The sequence below is a fragment of the Macaca thibetana genome, chromosome 3, assembly GCF_024542745.1.
Source record: "Macaca thibetana thibetana isolate TM-01 chromosome 3, ASM2454274v1, whole genome shotgun sequence".
In the NCBI taxonomy this organism is placed as follows: domain Eukaryota; kingdom Metazoa; phylum Chordata; class Mammalia; order Primates; family Cercopithecidae; genus Macaca; species Macaca thibetana.
In genome coordinates, this window is record NC_065580.1 from 165,875,573 (window position 1) to 165,894,807 (window position 19,235).

The 19,235-nt window shown below is 38.6% G+C and overlaps 2 protein-coding genes across 12 annotated transcripts in view; one reads left to right on the top strand and one right to left on the bottom strand.

The window, feature by feature from the left end:
* SOD1 (superoxide dismutase 1) overlaps positions 1-19,235 on the bottom strand; it is a 1,049,346-nt gene that overhangs the window by 633,529 nt on the left and 396,582 nt on the right. Inside the window, exon 1 of one of the 10 annotated variants that reach the window (XM_050786077.1) lies at positions 13,479-13,488. The exons of the other annotated variants lie outside the window; for them this stretch is intronic. The gene's annotated coding sequence lies outside the window, so the exon portion shown is untranslated. Of the gene's footprint in view, positions 1-13,478; positions 13,489-19,235 lie in introns of those variants that run through there. 10 annotated transcript variants of the gene reach the window in all.
* Positions 1-19,235, top strand: part of TIAM1 (TIAM Rac1 associated GEF 1) — a 1,375,699-nt gene that overhangs the window by 522,271 nt on the left and 834,193 nt on the right. The window lies entirely within an intron of this gene.

Sequence of the window (19,235 nt, forward strand, 5' to 3'; positions counted from 1 at the left end):
CTGCTTTGGATGAGATGAAACACGTTAGTTCTGCTCCTATTCCCAGTGGCAAGTATTCAACCTTTTGTCTCTGTGTGCCCCGAAAAGGGAGAATTGGTGGTCTTTCCACAGTTACTTTTCTCAACCAGAACTGGATTGTTTTGCATGTCTTAGGGACCCCTTGCTCCATTTCTCTTTTAAACTTATTGTAGCTCAAACATACATATGATGGAGATGTGGAAAGACCAGGGGTAAATTTTCCACACTTGATAGAAAGTTTTTCTAGGCTGATACCTTTTTTTGTCACTCTAAAATGGTACAAGCTGCCTTATTGGAACTCCAAGTCTTAAATAAATGTCTAAATTCATATATCTATGTACTTTCGTATCATTATATATTAAATCAACAAAATATTTCAATTTTAAATCTTATAAACACAACAAAGAGATGTGTTTATTTTCAAAATCTTAGGTTTTAAAAATAAATCTAGAGAGAGACCACTGAATCCCTCATTAAATGGATGAATTTCTTCAGGAGTAACCTTGCCAAATGGTTTAGGGTACATAAGGGTAGGAACTAAAGCTTATCTGATAATTATTAATTTATTTGTTCAGTCTTCATCTGGGGTCTTCCTGTGTCTCAGCAATTATGATAAAAACATTCAAAGATGTATAATAGCTCAAAGTCTCTTTTGTCCTTACTCCCATTTCTCTGTATGTAACTATGTTTGTACCATCTTCTTTCTCCACCTGGCTTTAACCATCTGCACCAAGAAAAAAAAAATCCCATTTACATAATAGCATTTTGACAGATTAGGACTTTCACTGAAGTTTAGGGTGGGAGGGGCACAGAGTGTGATGGGAAAATGATCAGGTAAGGTCATTTCCTCCACCACCTTGCCTTGGAGCCCATTCCTACCAGCCTGGTTTAGCCCAAGCTGACACTCTCTATGTGTGACCCATTCATTATGTCAATCTTTAAGAAAGTGATTCTGTTCTTGGATCTCCTTGAGAAAAATCCCTTCCTGCTCTTTTCTTTAGGACCCCTGATATTTTAGAAAACAGACTTTTCTCCATTTTATCATATTTTATATCTTGTGTACTTCCTAATAAGCTTTCAGGTGATTTACAGTAAAACAAAGTATCACATTAAAACCATCAAGCATCAGAGACAAAGGACAAGAGGCAGGGCAACTATGCCAGATAACCCAGGCTAAGGGAAAACTGTAACTGAGTTAAGACAAAGCTAGCTCCAAGCTTCCTAGCTGTCAAAGTCATTAAGGAAACTAATTAATCTTCATTTTAGTTGATTGAAATGCTTGTGTTTTTTTTTTTTTAGTTTGCCATGACTCTTCTTAATTTCAGCTGTGTTACTCAATGTTTAGCCCAGCTTTGTTTCACTTATCTCTTTGATGTACATTGCTTCTACATTTTCGTTCATTGAACCAAGTCAGTTTGGGTAAATTCATTAACACAATCTCATTGGCCCACGTCAGTGAAAGAAACATTGACAAAACAGGCCCAAATATAGCTTTACAGTATGTTTTGGGGATAACTTTCAATGTTATTCATTCATTCATCCTTTTAAATAGTTGCAAACACTGGCATGTCTTGGGCCCTGTGCAAAGTATATGGGAAGTGGTAGTTGGTACCCCTGCTCCTAAGTAGATTGTGATCTATAGAAAGTGAAGCTTGAGAAGTTTAGCAATTTAACCTGACTTTAAACAGAGACCCACTCGAATTACAGAGCTGGAATTTGAAAGCAAATCAGTCTTCACCAAAACCCGTGTTATTGACTTTTATCCACTGCTTTCTTTGTGACGGGCAGAATTTCTACAATGGCCTCCACAAAAATGCCCTGCCCTGATTCATGGGAACTGGGAATAGGATAAGATAGCACTCTCGTGACTGTGGTATGTTACATGGCACACGATCTTGCAATGATCTGGTTAGGTCTGATCTAATCACACGAGTTCTTAAAAGCAGAGAGTTTTCTGTACTGATAGCAGAAGTCAGAGATTCAAAGCATGGAGGAGATTCAACACACTGTTGCTAACTTTGATGATGGAGCGGACCCCATATGAAGGGATGCAGGCGCTGCTTAGAAGCAGAGAGATGCTCCCACCTAACAGCCAGCAAATAAATGGGAACCACCGACCTGCAACCACAAAGAGCTGAATTCTGTCAACAAACTGAACGAGTTTAGAATTAGATTCTTCTCCAGAACCTCCAGATAAAGGCCCAGCCTGGCTGATGCCTTGACTTTGGTTTTGTGAAATTCTAAACAGAGAACCCAGCCAGGCTTACTGAATTTCTGGCCTACAGAACTGTGAGATAGTAAAATGTGTTGTTTTAAGCTGCTAAATTTTGGGTATTGTGTTTGGCACCAATAGAAATGTAATACATCCTCTCAGATTAAAAGGAAACCACGAATCCCCTCTCATTGGGCAATTCATGAATCAAAATAGCTGGTTCTCTTATCTTCTACCCATTTCCCCCATATATTCCTAGGGTTATCATGAGAAAATTTCATGGAATCCAATTTCAGCTGTATTTCCAATTCACCATTTGAATGACTCTTCATGCTCTGCCAAGTATTCTGGTAACTGTTTCTCTTTGGGGAGCCAGGAATGGCCATTGACCAGTTGGGAAACCAAAGCTCAGAGTAAACTTATGTAAGGTCATATAGAAAACGGGTGGTAGGGCTGGGCGCAGTGGCTCACGCCTGTAATCCCAGCCCTTTGGGAGGCTGAGGTGGACAGATCATGAGGTCAGGAAGATGGAAACCATCCTGGCTAACATGGTGAAATCCCGTTTCTACTAGCCGTGTGTGGTGACGGGTGCCTGTAGTCCCAGCTACTCGGGAGGCTGAGGCAGGAGAATGGCGTGAACCCGGGAGGCAGAGCTTGCAGTGAGCCGAGATCGCGCCACTGCACTCCAGCCTGGGTGACAGAGAGAGACTCTGTTTCAAAAAACAAAACAAAACAAAACAAAAAAAAACAAACAAACAAAAAAAAAAGAAAAATGGTGGTAGACCTGGGTTGTTTAAATGTGTTTTAATTATTTTAAAATTTCTTCTTTCCTTTAGGAAGCAGAGGTCTACTCTTCTGAGCAAGATAATTCTGAATGTAAATTTAACGTCTGATGCAGTTGTAACACTGTAGGGAAATATTTTTCTACTCTCATTTTCAGGCATACTTTATTACCACAGCCTCTTGGGTTTTGCCAACAAAATGTCTTTTTGTGACCTCAATTATATGCTGCTGATTTCTTTAAGCCACGCTATTTCCACCTAAGCAGTGATCCAATTTGTTGGCATTGGATAGACCTTCACGTTCATTGTTATGTGAATAGACACTTAAAACCACTTCAACGTGGTAAAAGAAAGTAACTAAATTTAGGTTATTAAAGAAAACTCCTGCTGAAATCTTTGACCCTGAGCTCCAAAGAGCATAGTATAAATGCTGGGCAAACTATTTTTGTCCTCTGCTCTATAAATGAGTTCTGTTCTTTCTTCCATTGAGTACTGTTGGGCACAGCTGCTGTTTTTAGAGCTGAAAAAAAAAAAAAAAAAGATGGGAACTGAAAATAAAGAAACAAAACCTTGTCTGAAACACCTGAGCCTGTGACTCATGGCCTGCTTCCTGCATAGACTGTGTGTAGCTGCTAAGTAATTTATGAATGAGGGAGTGTAGACGAGGGATGACATCAACAAAAAGAACTAAGACTGATGGATTCTATTTCTAGTTCCAAACTGATGATGAAATGACTTCAGATAAGTCACTTAAACTTCTTTTGGGATCTCTACCTGTAAAATAGGAAGAAACTCATTTTTTTTCTTGACAATGATATAAAGACCTGCTTAGCTTCTCACCTTTACTGACTTCTCCTCTTTTAATATTCAACCCTGTACAACAGCGATGGAATCCATGCTTTTCCTTGGGACAAAGGAACTCAGGACAATAATTCAAATGATTCAGCCTTAGTGCTGGTTCACTTGGAGTGTTGGCCCTGGATGGGTTCTGGCTTTGTTCTGTGTCATCTATCCCTTTCCTGTGACCTCGTTCTAGTAACTGGATCCCCAGATTGTTTTATTACATCTGAGCCTCTCCACTGGTTTTCGATCTGCTATGCCACTTCCTCTGAGACTAAGGTTCTGCAGCTGATCCTTTTCGTCCCTCCTGTCGTATTTCAGCCAGAGTATCCAGTCTAGGTAAGGTTCCAACACTTTTTGTTCATCTATGCCACTACTTCTTGAAAGACAATCCTTGAAGACCATTCATTAAAAAATTTTAAATTCATTATTGAGGAGACCCCCAAAATACTTGTAAACTATGTATAAAATATAAAAACTAATGATACAATGAACATCTGGAGTATCCCACCTGGTTACCACCGCTACCACTACAAAAAAAAAATTATTATTATAATTGAAGTCCTTGTCCCATTCCCTTTCCTCTGTACTCAGAGGAAACCACCCTGGCTGAATTAACTTGTGTTTATCTCTCTGTCTCTCTGCTGGAGTGCAGTGGTGCCATCTCAGCTCACTGCAAGCTTCGCCTCCCAGATTCATGGCCTCCCAGCCATTCTCCTGCCTCAGCATCCCGCATAGCTGGCACAACAGGGGCTCGCCACCACGCCCTGCTAATTTTTTTTGTATTTTTAGTAGAGACGGGGATGGTCTTGATCTCCTGACCTCGTGATCCACCCGCCTCGGCCTCCCAAAGCTGGGATTACAGGTGTGAGCCACTGCGCCTGGCCTATCTCTCTCTTTTTTTAACTTTAGTTTTCCCAGATGGTATTTTCCTAAGTAACATATTATTTAATGTTGCATATTTTTGAACTTTATATAGATAAAATTATAGTGTATGTGTTATGATATTTCCTTTCTAGTTCAACATTATGTCTCTGAGATTCTCCATGTTTTTACATTTACCTGTAATTTATTAATTGTCACAAGAAGGCAGTGTTTTCATTGTATGACTCTCACATAGTTTGTTACCTCTGCTATCTTTGATGAACATTCGAATTTTTCCTATTTGTATTATGAAAAGGAGTGCTATGAATATACACCTGTCTTCTAGAAGAAACACTTGCTGGTTGATAACAGTTTTCATAGATGCTTGTCTCAATTTATGATCCCACCAGAAGGATAATTCCATATCCTTGCCAACGTTAGATTTTGTTAGGCTCTTCAACTTTTGTCAGTCTGGAAGTCATAATAGAGTATCTAATTGTGGTTTGAATTTTTATTTTCTTGGCGATTAACAAAGCTGAGAATCTTACTTGTATTTTTTTGGTCCTTTCGATTTTCTCTCCTCTGAAGAACTGTTTAAATTTTTTGTTTCAGTTTCCTATCAAGTCATTTGCTTTTTAAAATGATTTGCAGAAGTTCTTTGCTTAGTTACTATTCCTTTGTCAGAAACATATAGGGCAAGCATTTTTCTCTCCAGTTTGTGGGTTGTCTTTTTATATTTCATATCTTTTAGGGACCAAAAATCCTTAATTTTAGTTTAGCTAATTTATCACTTTTAAAAAATGACTTGCATCTTTTGCATCTTAAGACAGTTTTCCTGGCCCAGTGTGGTGGCTCCTGCCTGTAATCCCAGAACTTTGGAAGACGAAGGTGGGAGGATTGCTTGAGGTCAGGAGTGAGACCAGCTTCAGCAACATAGTGAGATCCCATGTCTACCAAAAAAAAAAAAAAAAAAAGAGAGACTTTTTCCTTCTCCTAATACTACAAATATGTTGTCCTATATTTTGACTAAAAGTTGAACAGTTTTGCCTTTCATATTTACATCTTTAATCTGTCTGGAATCTGTTTCTGTGCAAGAAGTTAAAAGGGGCTTTGATTTAATTTCTTCCACACCAATAACAATTGTCTAAGTAATGTTTATTTAAAGTCTATATGTTTCCCACTGGTTTGCGATGCCAGCTCTGACATAAATCAAGTTTCAAGTCTGTTTCATTGATCTGTTTGCTTTTCCCTATAATAATTCTATAGTGTCATGAATGTAAACATTTTGTAAGAATTCTTGATATCTGGTATAGCAAGCTTCACTAAGTTGTTGTCTTAAAATGTCTTGGTTATCCTGGCTCCATGTTTTTCCATATATATTTTGGAAACTTCTTTTGACAAGTTACATATACACACATACACACAAATTCATTGCAACTTACACTGTAAATACCTTTCATCTGTACATGAATTTGCAGAGAACCGACTTGTTTTATATTGCTTCTTCCAATCCATGAACATGGTATATCTTGTATATCTCTCCATTTAATTAGGACTTATTTGAAGTCTTTTAATAATTAATATGTCTAGCATAGTCTTATGCATATTTTGCTTAATTTGTTGCTAGGAATGCACACACACATTTGCTATGATTAATCATGATATGGGATTTTAATTGTGTGCACTTGAATTGTATTTGCATATTCTCGGCACACTTCATCATTTTCATTCCATGCTGTGATAAATCATTAATATTCTCATTTGTGATGTCTAGATCAGGTCTATTTTCCTGCCTTCCCTCCCACTTTAATTAGATGGCCTTTATTTTTCTTACTGGTTAATAGACATCACATTAAAAAATTAAATTATGAATGTACACTTTTGTCATATATAAATATATAAATAAATATATTTACTGTCTCTATACATAGAGTAAATATCTTTTTCTACTAATGGCTTGCCATTTTACTTTTTATTTCTGAATGAACCAGATATAAATATATATAATTTTGGCATATATAAAAACACGCAGATAAACATATATATGATTTTTACATTGCTATTTGGAAGATTGGTCTGTAATTTTTCATTCTTATAATGCCCTTGCCAGTTTTTCATACAAAGTAATACTAACTGTATAAAATGAATTGGGGAGTGTCTCTCCTTTTATTCTTAGAAACTTACCTTTTCAGGAATTACTTGTTCCTAGAGCTGGCTAATCAAACTACATGGAACTAATATTTTCTTTTCAGAAAGTTGTTTTTGACTTATTCAATTCAAAAAAATGTTAATATGCCTATTTACTGTTTTTTAGTTGTTCTCTAGGACATTTTGTAAATTATATTTTTCAATGATTTGCTCATCTGTTTTCATATTTATTAGTACTAAGTTATTATCTTTTTAATATGTATAGTGTCTATAATTTTGGTTAAAGTTCATTCCAATATTATTTATTCTGTCTCTCTCTTTTTGTAGATTAAACTTGTTAGAAGGCTGTCAGTTTTATTATTCTTTCAAATAACCAAGTTCTCACATCACCATTCCTTTCTGTGTTTGCTTTCCTCTATTATACGTTCTTATCTTTAGTTTTACATCCTTTACCACTCTTTGGACATATAGATACATTTTCACCATATTCACTTTTTTATTATAATCACATTACTTTATAAATTTTACTCTATGTAGCACTTTGCCTTTATATCACAAGTTTTATGGGGCATGTGCTATTTTTGTTATTTAAATTCTAAATATTTATAATTTCTCTTGTGATTTCTTCTTTGACTTACGAGTTATTCAATTTGTGCTTTTAAATTACCAAACATATGGGTGTTTTCATGTATGGTTTTGTCATTATAAGTAATAATTAAATTGACTTTTGGTTGAAAAGTGATCTCTATATGAGATCAATTATTTGACATGTTTAAAGACTTTAAGAGGTGGTCAGTTTTAATGCTTTTTAAAATATAAATATTCTTCATGTTCTTGAAAATAATGTATTTCGAAGATATAGTGCTCAATATATGCATGTAAGATAATGTTTTGGGTAGTGTTCAATCTGTAGCCTTACCAATTTATTTTCTGTTTGATCTATTGTCGGAAAAAGTATGTTAAAATATCGTGCTACAATGGTAGAAGTGCCTATTTTTTTTCTGTACTGCTCTGAATTTTTGTTTTAAATATTTTGAAGCTATGTTATTTACTGCTTTATTGCATCATAACACCTTTGACATTGATGCCTAAGAGATATATATCTCTCTCTATATAACTCAATATATATAGAGAATTGAGTTTATATATTTATTAACTCAAATGTATATATACATATACGTACATGTATATAATACTATGTATATAATACTATATATACATATACGTATATGTATATAATACTATATATACACTTGGCTAGATTAGGGCTAATTTTCAATGAACAATCCTCATTTCTGCAAAAGATCTCTCCATTGTCTAGACATTTATATCAATGTACATTTGAGGTATACAAATAAAATAAAGCTTAAATAAGTGATATGTGTAAATTATTAGCTTTGCTCTTTAATGGTGGGAAGAGTTAGGTTTGTGCTTTTGTTGGATTCATTAAATAGGGTTACTATCATTTTTAAAAACATATGTGATGCATTTGCTTGTTCATGACTCTGAGTCCATTTTGTCCTCAGAGGGGTAAAACATGATGCTGGGGACCATGAGTCAAGGATGAAAGAAGGAAAAGAGAAGGAACCATAGAAGAGGATCCAGTTGGTTAATGTCTTAACAGCCTCCTTTCCTTTTTAGCTTCTTGGTTCCTTAAGGATGTAGGAAGAAGACAGGTTTTGAGAAAATTTCACTTTCAAGGGAAATGTTATTGGTCCAGTTTCTACCATCATGTGAGAAATCCTTAAACAATATTATACAGGGCGTGGACATGAATAACATTAAATGTTGGACACCTAGACCAGCATTTTTGAAATCTGAGCTTGGTGGCACCATTTCATAAAGTCCAGGCTACCTTTAATCCTAAACATATTCAGAATGTGATAGCAATTACCCATAGTTTTTGAAGATATGAAAAAACAATACATTCTTAAACTGACAGAGCAAAGTTTCTTTGGAAGTGCTTTATCAGGAATGAAAATGATGAAGTGTGCTGAGAATATGCAAATACAATTCAAGTGCACACAATTAAAATCCCAAGATGTGTTTTATGATAAATCATTTCACTGCAGTAGCAAGAATTAGCAATAGGAATTCAAATTGATAATTATGATTATATGATTTTTAGAATAGCTAACCATTTTCCATTTTCATCTGCTCTTTGAAATAAAAAGAAGAATATCATATCTTAAAACCAATCTATAAAAGGCAGATTGTATTTCAAATGTACAGGAAATTATTTTTTTCTCCCTGGCAGTCTTCTGTACCTTGAGAAAACCACAAATAGAATTTTTTAAAAAAGTCTGGTCCTATCTCCCATCCCCACCTCCCAACCTCAGAGTAAACTCTAAAACTTGTTTCAGTTCCCAAACTATTTCCACTACAGGCCTTAAAGAAAGACAGTAGGTGCTCTATGCTCCCATTACAGTGCAAATGTCCTATTGGAAGTTAAGCCACTTCTAACCAATCCCTTCGGTGAGCAAGCCCTGAACTGATGGAATCACCGTATGATGAACGTGTGTGGAGGGCTGTGTTAGAGGAGGACTGCTACGACGTTTTTGATTTAGGCATTTATCATCAGCTAGGCCATTTCTTGTCTGCTTTCTGTTGCCTGTTCAGCTTGAAGGAATAACTCAAGCTGAGCAGACAATCTTCCAATTCAGAAATCATATTGATTGCACATGTGATGGCTTTGCAGGGGTTCAGGAGGGAGAGGCAGATGTTAGGATTATCCTTCATCTGCTGGTCCAAGCTTCTTTTAATTTTTAATTTCTTTAGAGTTTAATGAATACAAGAGAAGAAATGTACATGTTTTCAAATGTACGTTTCATTATTATTTGGATATAGTGAGGCAAACGGGTCAGTAGATAACTGCCATTGAAAAGATGACTTGTCATAGATTTGAAACAGAGGGGTCATGCCATGCCATGGGGAGTCGGGGCACACAGAGAAGCATCAGCGTTGGTCAGGAGGCAGAGGGAGAGAGGGGAAAACATGGGCAAGACTTTTTACTGTGATTTCCAGGGGAAAGAGCAGGTGAGGCAGGGTAAACCAGCTTAGAATTGGTTTGTTTGAATCATTTCAGCAGTTTTTGAGGCGTAGAAGATGTCGTCACTTGTCTAGTACCAGGCTCTGGGGTGATTAGGGCAAAGAAATAATGGCCTAGAGTGTCAGAGCCCAGTAAAAGAGGTGCTTGAGAGGCATGGGCTCTATTGCCTCTCAAGAGATTGGTTGGTTTGCATATGGAAAGCGCGCTTGCAAAAGAGTCCTTTACTATTTCCAGTCATTGGGGAAGTGGTGGTGGGGGTCTGTGGCAGGGGGTCACAGTGTCTCCAAGATTAGCAAGGCCCCAAGATGTCAAAGCATCGGAAATACATGGTTAATACGGTGTTGTACTAAACAAGCGTCACCCTTCCCGTGGTTGCTTTGTAAGGCTTCGTACAATAGTCCAAGGTTGACTGGACCCAAGGTAGTCCCATGACCTGGACAAGAGAGACTGCGTAGACTGCATCTTGCTCCTATGCCTTGCTCTGGGTAGTGGATTCTGCCAAAGGCTTTGCTTAAGTCTGCATTTTCCCTCATTGAGTTTCATCTGTGAAATGTGGACAAGAGCTGCCGTGTCTATTGAGGATGAATTAGAAAACAGGCACGAAGAGGGATTTAAAGCAAAAGATACTGTACTTTGCAAGTGTAATTCATGATTACTTAATAGGGAAAAGAAGCAGGGACTTCAAAAGAAGCATAAACAGAAAATGAAAAAAACACACTACCAACAATGAAATAAAATAGGTCTTTTTTAGTTTCTGATAACGCATGCGTAGTAGGCATGGATTTCATTTAGCATTCCCAGACTCAGAATAATGGCTCTGTGTTGAGGCAATTCAGAGACTCTGGCAATCCCGTAACTCCGTTGAGATGTTGGCCAATTCTATTGCAATCCTTAATCAAATTTTCGCAGTGCAGTATCTGTGTGCTCTTGTCTATTTCTTTTAAAGTGAGAGTTGGGAAGTTTCCCCTCAGGCCCTTGAGCATTTCAGGTTCCCTCAAAACAGCTTCCACAACATTGTTTTCCTTTATTGCCAGGTACAAAATCCTAGAGAGATCCTGATTATACGATTTGCCAATCCAATTAAAAAAAAAATGCAAAAAAAAAAAAAAAGCTTTCTCTTGGCCGGGGATCCTCCACGCAAGCTTGATTTATTTTCTTACGCGCCTGATGTATAACTAGTTAGTAGCTGCCCAGTGTCCCAGATGTTAAAATAGAAGGTAGTGAGGCTTTCTATATGATTATTGAAGTTCCCAAGAAGCAAATGTAAACAAGGCATAAAGATGATTGCATTTGTGTTTTGAGGACCTCAGCAAGCAGAGACAATGGAAATATACCATCAACAGGAAGGAAATAGAGACGTGTGCATTTATAAAGCAGGATTAGAAATGAGTTTCCTGAATAAAAGACAGGAAGCTGAGAACACTTGTGTTCAAATGCCACCTCTGTTGAGAATATGCCTGTTGTTCCTATTTATTATTCAAAAAGTGGAATACACCATCCTGTTCTATAAGAAGGTCACAGGCACCAGCCAACTGATGACACTGAAACTCTCAGAAGCTTCAAATTTCTCTAGAAATGCAAAATAGTGCTCTTCAGTGGAGATGGTAAAATAATGATGTTTGCTATTTCCCCAGCTTTAAGTGTACACTTTGCACTTTAATCCCAGGAACAATATTGCTCTGTGAAAGGTATTATTCTCAGTAAATAGAGAAACTTAAAACATAAAAACCAATTATGAGACTGGGTGCGGTGGCTCATGGCTGTTATCCCAGCACTTTGGGAGGCTGAGCTGGGAGGACTGCTTGAGGCCAGGAGTTTAAGAGCAGCCTGGGTACCATAGTGAGACCACTATCTCTAAAAAAATAAAAAAAATTAAATTAGCTGGGCATTGTGGTGCTGCCTGTAGTCACAGCTATTTGGGAGGTTGAAGTGGGAGGACTGCTTGAGCCTAGGCGTTTGAGGCAGCAGTGAGCCATGATCCTGCCTGGGTGACAGAGTGAGACTCTGCATCAAAACACAACAACAAAAAACAGTGATAAATTTTGCCTTATCCAAAGGAGAGCAAAAATCATGTGCAAAATGAAGATTAAAAACCTAATGCCCTCTTTGTGGAAACATTCAGCTGTCCCCAAGCAGTAGACCTTAGACTCTGTGGCATTCTTCACCACAGGGCTGTTTGACGTTGCTACTATCCCAATGTGTGCCTTATGGGTCGTGTCCTTAGTCCCTGTTTTCATAAGACTTTGGAAATCTGGAATAAAGCAAATACTTGGTGGGGATAGTTCCAGGTTCCTTGAGAGAATCTAGGTCCTACTTATTATTAGAGAGTCCACGGAAATTGATATAGTTGGTCCTGGGGTAGATGGCTTAGAGTGGGTGTCTCTGGGTTTAATAGCAGACCTGGTTCTCAGCATAGGCAGGGGATGTGGACTTTCTAGTAGTATTCTTTTTCATCTCCTAGGACTTTGTCAGATCTGGAGTCTCTCCTTCTCTAACCCTCATGTTCTCATTCGTGTTGAAGTGGCTCTTCATCCTCACTGGGACATCTGTTCCCACAGCTCCAGTCTCTTGTCTGAACTCTTTGCCCCAGTCGGCCTCAGTTGTTCCTCTACCCAGCCTGGACCCCATGGCTCCTTTGCACAGTTTCCTCGCCAGCACCTTAGCATCCCTCACCACGCTTAGCCCTTCACTGTCCCCATTTGTCACATCCATATCTGGATACTTCTTACTGAACCCTTTCTCATGCCATTTCTGGGTGACAGGACCTGATAGAGGAAGCTGAGAAACAGTGCTGAGGGCTTGGGGGTAAATTCAAGTTGTCTGGGTGCCCAGCTCCTTCTGCTGTTCAGCAATCCTCTGAATCAGCTGTCAATCCTCAGCTCTCCTCTCCTCACAGAAAACTCTCACCTCTTCCTTTACCGAGATCATCAAATCTATCTAATGAAAACTCCTCTCATTTTCTCTTATTTCATTTCTAAAGTTCTCTGAGGGTTCGGATCATATTTTTGAGATATTAACCTCTATCAACTTGTTTTCTTCCAACATTTCCTGCTTTTCCTTCCTGTCCATAGAAGCAGTAAATTGTCTCCATGTTCATTGTCTCAATGGAGAGGTAGGACAGGATAGGTCTTAATGGTTTTGGTTTCAAATACTCTAAGCTCCGAAGAAAAAGAGGGCAACTGAGGACGGACCCAATGGTGGGGAAAAACACGAAAGAAGAAGAATTCTCATCCCTGCCCCACTTCAGTCCTTCCCAAAACTAGAAGATTCCTCTGGGATGATGTGTGAACAGAGTATCCGCTCTTTGCAAATCCTGGAGAAAGTGCACCTGCTACCTTGTCTAGCAGAATTGCAGAGAGAAATTGGACTCGTGGTGTATAGCAGATGGGCCCTTAGTCTAGTAGAGATTACTGCACCCCTGGTGTGGCACAAAGGTGATAGTGAGAGTCCCTTGCCACTGGCATTATATGGAAACAGCAAATAAGCCAACAGACCTGAAGTCACCATGAGCAGAAACAAGCATGACTTGGCAGAAAACTTCACAGACCAATATTTCAGCTCCCTTCCCCCCAGCCATGTTTCAGGATTCTGTAAGCACCCCAGAACATTGATAGAACTCTGGAGAAGAAAGCAGGAAGGCCAGAACCAACTAGGATAAAATGTCCACCAACCCAGTGGGATGGGGGCTTATAATAGCAACTAGGTTGAGTTATAGAAAAATACAATATTTATTGCCTGCTTGAGTTAAAGACTGAGATTTAGACCCACTTCATCTGTGTCTTTAACCGTCTTCATTCTTTCACATTAATGAGAAGTGTTTTATTGCCTTATGTTTCATTTCAATTTTAAGAATAACATGCCATCGTCCTAAATCATTGTCCTAATATTTCCAACATCTACCAAACCTTCGTTACATATATCCCTTCTTGTATTAGGTCATTTAAAGTCTCAAGGGGGCACATATATAACTCAGAGGACTTAAGACAAGAGAGTAAGTATGTTAGCTCATGGAAAGTAAGAAAATGTAGCGTGGGAAACCACTGGGCAGGCAGAATGTAGCCGTGCCTCCGAAATAACTGGAACTAGGGTCTAGCTGCCCTTAGGATTCTTGCTCTTCATTTCTTCAATCTGCTTCTCTCTGAGAACTGGAATCATTATCTTTGCACAGTGACTGACTTAGCACAGCAGGGAAGAAATATGACATCTGAAAACACCAAAGTTTTTCATCTTAAAATTTTTACCACTTGGGAAGGACAGACTCATGCTTTCTCTCTGGTACCTCATTTAGAAATCCATATATTGGCCGGATGCAGTGGCTCATGTCTGTAATCCCAGCACTTTGGGAGGCTGAGGCGGGTGGATCACAAAGTCAGGAGATCGAGACCAGCCTGGCCAACATGGTGAAACTCCGTCTCTACTAAAAATACAAAAATTAGCCGGGCATGGTGGTGCGTGCCTGGAATCCCAGCTACTCAGGAGGCTGAGGCAGGAGAATCGCTTGAACCAGGGAGTCGGAGGTTGCAGTGAGCTGAGATTGTACCACAGCACTCCAGCCTGGGCGACAGAGTGAGACTCCATCTCAGAAAAGAAAAAATAAAATCCATGTATTGTTCATGTCACCTTCAAGGTTTGAGGTATGGGGAGAAGTAGTTTAAAGAACAAGTTGGGGATGGGGTAGGACAGAAAAAACAATAGATGTCTATGACCCATTTTTAAGAGAGAGAAGCCGCCTTTAGTAGTGTTGACTGTCATTTCAGTGGCCTATAAACACATGCATGTTCAGTCGCAGAAAGTACATACTCACAAAAGAATGAGTATATTATCTATACTGCTTCCCCTTCCTCACTATTTTCTCTCTTCTCTATTTCTTGCAATCTAGTGTCTGCTTCGATCACCCTGAAGAAATTCTCTTAAGGGTTGCTCTGAATGACCTCATACTTCTCAAATTCAGCTGCTTCTTTTTTCCCCAAATAGTTGATTTTGTTAATGGCCTATTTTTGTTAATGGCTAAACCATTTTTTCCTAGCTCAGATTCCAAGTGCCTGTCTTTATCTGGTTCTCTTCCTACCTCTCAGATAATGCTTTTTGGTTTCCTTTGCTAATTTTGCTTTCTCCTTTTGCCCTTAATTGTAGGTAACCATCACATTTCTGACTTAATCCATTCTTCTCTACTCTCGGTCTCGTGGTAGTTCAAAGACTTCAGTAGCCTTTTTATTTTCTAAAGCATGAAACCAAAGATATTGAAAGCATCAAAGAGCTAGTGCAAAGTTAACATTCCATAAAAACAATGTGATGAATGATAATGAGAACAGCAAGAGTTGACAGTTAGTGAGCACTGGCCATTGCTCTAAACACTTGACTTGAATTAAGTCCTTTGATCTTCACCCTATAAGATGAATACTATTTTTATGATTTCCATTTTAACAGGTGCGGGCAAGGTATTGTTCAGAGCTTGGATGCTTGTCCCAAATCAAAGAGTAGGAAAGGCAGCAGTAAGCAAACTTGGGTGGTCTCCTAAACATGTCTGCAGCTTCCTTGCATCCTGTGTTTGCTCTGGGTGATGGTCCTCATACCCAACTCCATCATTCAACATTCCGCTCCTCCTTCAAGTTAGAAGTTTCCAGATTACCTCTTCCAAGTGACCTGTAAGATGAATTCCTTCCCTCTTTGGAACTTCCATGGTGTTTTATTTGTGCCTTTGTTATACATTTTTGATTCTATTGTCCACGTATTTAAAATATGTCATCTTGCCTAATAGACTGTAAGTAACCGTAGGCTTGTGTGTCCCCATCCTGCCCCACCATAGTACCTCTTACTGCCATCTTCCATCATAAATGCTCTGTCAATGTCTGTTAAGTGAACAGATGAGCCATTTGTCAAACAACCAATGTTTATTGAGAATTTGAAATAGACCTTTATAGAAAATCTCTGTAGACCAGTCCTACTCAAAGTATGGTCCACAGACTGGTGTTTTTCCCAGAACCATTTGTTATGGTGAGATACGAAGCTTATTCCAGAAAGGTGAATCAACATACAGATTTCTTCTTCAAGAAAGTCCTTCTCAGAAAAAAATGTTGGCTCAACTAAACAGTGTGCTTAGTGACATAGTTGATCTACTGTGTGGCTGAATTATATTTTGGTATAAGCTCCTGATCTCATCAGGGACCAGTAACAAATAGTTTGAGGCCAAGTACTTTGAGTAGCACCACTGTAGGGAATTGCCGTGGTTTAAATGTATGCATCCCTCCAAAACTCATATGTTGGAACGTAAACCCCAAGGTGATGGTCTTAAAAGGTAGGGCCTTGAGAGGTGACTAGGTCATGAAAGCTTCACCCTCATGAATGAGGTTAATATTACTATAAAAAGGATGGAAGGAACTAGCTGCACCCCTTTTTGCCCTTCCATTTTCTGTCATTTGAAGACACAGCATTCATCTTTTCTGCCAGGCATGGATATAGGAACAGGGTGCCATCTTGGAAGCAGAGAACAGCCCTCACCAGACATAGAATCTACTGGTGCCTTGATCTTGGATTTCCCAGCCTCCAGAACTGTAAGAGATGCATTTCTATTTTTGTAAATTGCTTAGTCTCATTTTGTTATAGCAGCAAACTCAAACTGAGGCAGAGATATAAAACAGATATGGTATGATTTCTGCTTCCAAGAGCTTAACATTTGAATTGAAGAAATACAATGTGAAATTTTAAAGCAAGAATAGCAACAACTAGATCACAAGATGATAAACATGCAGGTCAATAAAAAGAATAAAGAAATTAAAATGCCTCTTAACTGTTTTGCAGTTTTCTAAGTTTTGCAGATCAAGAAACAAAGGCTTGGACAGGCCATTTTAAGCAAGTCTTAATAAGGCAAAAATGTTTCCATGGAAACAAAACATTAGATGTACATTTTAAAATATGACTAGACGTTAACTGTGATTTGAACATTCACAACAGTTATAGGTGAGCATAGGTTCCACAAGGAAGTTTTCTGGTCTTTATTTGTAGATTTAATAAAATCCAAAAGTTTTTTTTTTGTTTGTTCGTTTTGAGATGGAGTCTTGCTCTGTCGCCCAGGCTGGAGTGCAGTGACGTGATCTTGGCTCACTGCAACCTCCACCTGCTGGGTTTAGCAATTCTCCTGCCTCAGCCTCCTGAATAGCTGGGATTACAGACATATGCCACCATGCCTGGCTAATTTTTGTATGTTTAGTAGAGATGGGGTTTTGCTGTGTTGGGTAGGCTGGTCTGGAACTCCTGGCCTCAAGTGATCTGCCTGCCTCAGACTCCCAATGTACTGGAATTATAGGCATGAGTCACCACGCCTGACCCAAAAGTTTATACGATGAAATATAACATTAGCATACAAATAAAATCTATTTCTGCAGTCTATACATCTTTGCTCTACTTAAAAATTCGAATTTGCCAGGTGTGGTGGCTCACACTTTTAATCCCAACACTCTGGGAGGCAAAGGTGGGAAGATTGCTTGAGTCCAGGAGTTTGAAACCAGCCTGGGCAACATAGCAAGACCCCATCTCTACAAAAAATTAAAAAATAAGAACTTAGCCAGTGTGGTGGTGTGTGCCTGTAGTTTCAGCTACTTGGGAGGTCGAGTAAGGAGGATCACTTGAGCCCAGGAGGTCGAGGCTGCAGTAAGTTATGATTGTACCATGGTACTTCATGTTGGGTGATGGAGCAGGACTCCGTCTCTCACCAAAAAAAAAAAAAAAAAAAAAAAAAAAAAATTCGAATTTATCTTATTAAAAAAAGGATTGTAAATATTTAAGAAAGACTTTCTGGGTGTTTTCTTCCAAGGGCCTCTCAGTGTACATAGTTTGCAGCAAGGCTTTCAAATACTTATTTGTTGGTTGCAAATGCAATTTTAAGTAGTCTGACCATCATTTTCTGAAATATTATCAACAAGAGTAGACTTACTGAAGCAGCCATTAGCAGAACTGATTATGAATATCAGGTTGTATGTGCCAGATGCCTTGAACTGTCACCTCTTAGAGACATATGAGTTAAATCAGCAGATTGCTGTGGAATTAGAAAAAGAAACGAAGACATCTTTAGGAACAAAATACACGATTTGACAGTACAAATGTATGCTGTTGCAGGCAAAGGAGAAAGAAAAATCTTTACTCCAAGACAAAGTGAACCCAGTTGTGGTTCATGGGCTTCCTGACAAAATATTTGATCTGCTTGCATGCACACAAGATGGGTCACAGCTGGCAAGAGGTAGAGCTACTAGCACAGGAGTATTCTAGCACACTCTTAGAAATGTGTTAGAGAAAACACCTGATTTACAATTCTGCTCTCTATTAGCGCCATCCTTGTCCCTGAGCTAAGGGAACACACACTAAAACTCACACATCAAAATGAAATCCCAAGGAAACCTAAGCAAAATGTAAACAAAAATATAACCCTTGAAAAAGACAGCAGGTCCAACAGTCACAGTAAGAAAGGTCTGGATAATTTTGTTCAAAAGCTGTTGCTTTGTCCAAATGTACTTGGAAATATTCATTAAAAAAGTCTTTTTTTGACTCGTTAGGGCTTCTTTGGAGGAAATCTATACAAAGATAAACAGAACAGATGAAGAAGGTGGGAGAATCATGATGGAGAGGTTTACAAGCTGATTTGTTAAAATGATCTTTTTTGATTGGAGATGAACTGTGGATAAATGAACACTGTCTGTGAGTGACTTTTCTGTTTTCGTTTTTGCACTTTCTAATCCCCTCAGAGATGAGAGGGCATCTGGAGGTCTTTCTCTTGAGATTCTAATGAGGCCAAGGCAGAGAGCAATTGCAGAAACTTATATGAGCATTACTCTTTTTATGGACCGAATTCTGTCTCCTCAAATTCGTATGTTAATGTTCTAACCCCCAATGTGACTGCATTTGCAAATAGGACTTTAATGAGAAAATGAATGTTAAATGAGGTCATAAGGTTGGGACCCTAACTCAATAGGACTGGTGTCCTTATAAGAAGAGAGAGGGATACAAGTGCACAGAGGAAAGGCCAGATGAGGACACAGCAAGAAGGCAGCCACCTGCAAGCCAAGGAGAAAGGCCTTTGGAGAGATGAAACCTACTGACAGCTTGATCTTGGATGTCTAGTATCCAGAACTGTGAGAAATGTGTTTCTGTTAAGTCACCCTGCCTGGGGCACTTTGTTATAGCAGCCCTAGCTGACTAAGATATTGCAATAGCTGTTCTGTTCAACTTGTGGTCTGTGGACCAGTGCCGGTGCTTGACCTGTTAGTAGGTCACAGTAAGACAAGTACTAAAATTGAGAGTAAGACTGAAGAAACTTAAAAAAAAAAAAAAA